Raw genomic sequence first — 805 nt, 5'->3', positions numbered from 1 at the left:
AGCTGTCCATGGTTCCCTACTCAGGGAACCATGGTTACATACATAACCTGAGACGTTCCCTTTCAAAGGAACTTCGAACTGCGTCCTCTAAGTGTCTCTATGGGGAACGGTATACCCACGCCCCCATGCTGAGGGGAGTGCATGCCAAACCACAGGCGAGCACTAAGTACCAACTCTACCAAAGCTTTAAGGGAGTTGCCCCTGGGATGTTAGATGGCTGTCAGTGACATTATCCCCTACGGCCAAAGGCCAGAGCTACATACCCCAAAAAACTTACCTGTTAGGGCCAGGACTCCTGGGCCCAGGGTAGAGCTCAAAGGCTTGGAATCAGAAAGAGATTCCTTTAAGGGGATACGACCAAGCGCCTAGAATCATACTAGTTCTTGGCCTGTCACCCAGGGGGCTACCGCTTGCTCTGCATGAGCTTGCTGAAGGAACTGTCTCAACAGACCCCTAGTAGCAACACCCTGTTAAAGTAGGTATCACTGAGGATACATAGGTAGAGTGGTGCCCAAGGTGGAACCGGGGCCTGACCGACTCAAAGAAAGGGCACGAAGCCGCAGCACGTAACCCCTACCATACAGGATTTTTAGAAAGAACGCAAAATGCTTGATGTGCGAACTTACCACAGCGTGGATTTTAGGAAGTGCACAGAGACTTCATGTGCGCACTTACCATAACATGGATTTTAAAGATACCATTACTAAGGGGCCCTAGAGACTGTTTACTAGACAGACCTAGAGACCTTATGTGACCGTGGCACTCTGAGGGAGCAGTCCATAGCATACACAGAGCGCACATAGTT

This window comes from Sinocyclocheilus anshuiensis, unplaced genomic scaffold (assembly GCF_001515605.1).
Source record: "Sinocyclocheilus anshuiensis isolate Anshui unplaced genomic scaffold, SAMN03320099.WGS_v1.1 scaffold754, whole genome shotgun sequence".
Taxonomy (NCBI): Eukaryota; Metazoa; Chordata; class Actinopteri; order Cypriniformes; family Cyprinidae; genus Sinocyclocheilus; species Sinocyclocheilus anshuiensis.
Note: the sequence above shows the minus strand (reverse complement) of the source record.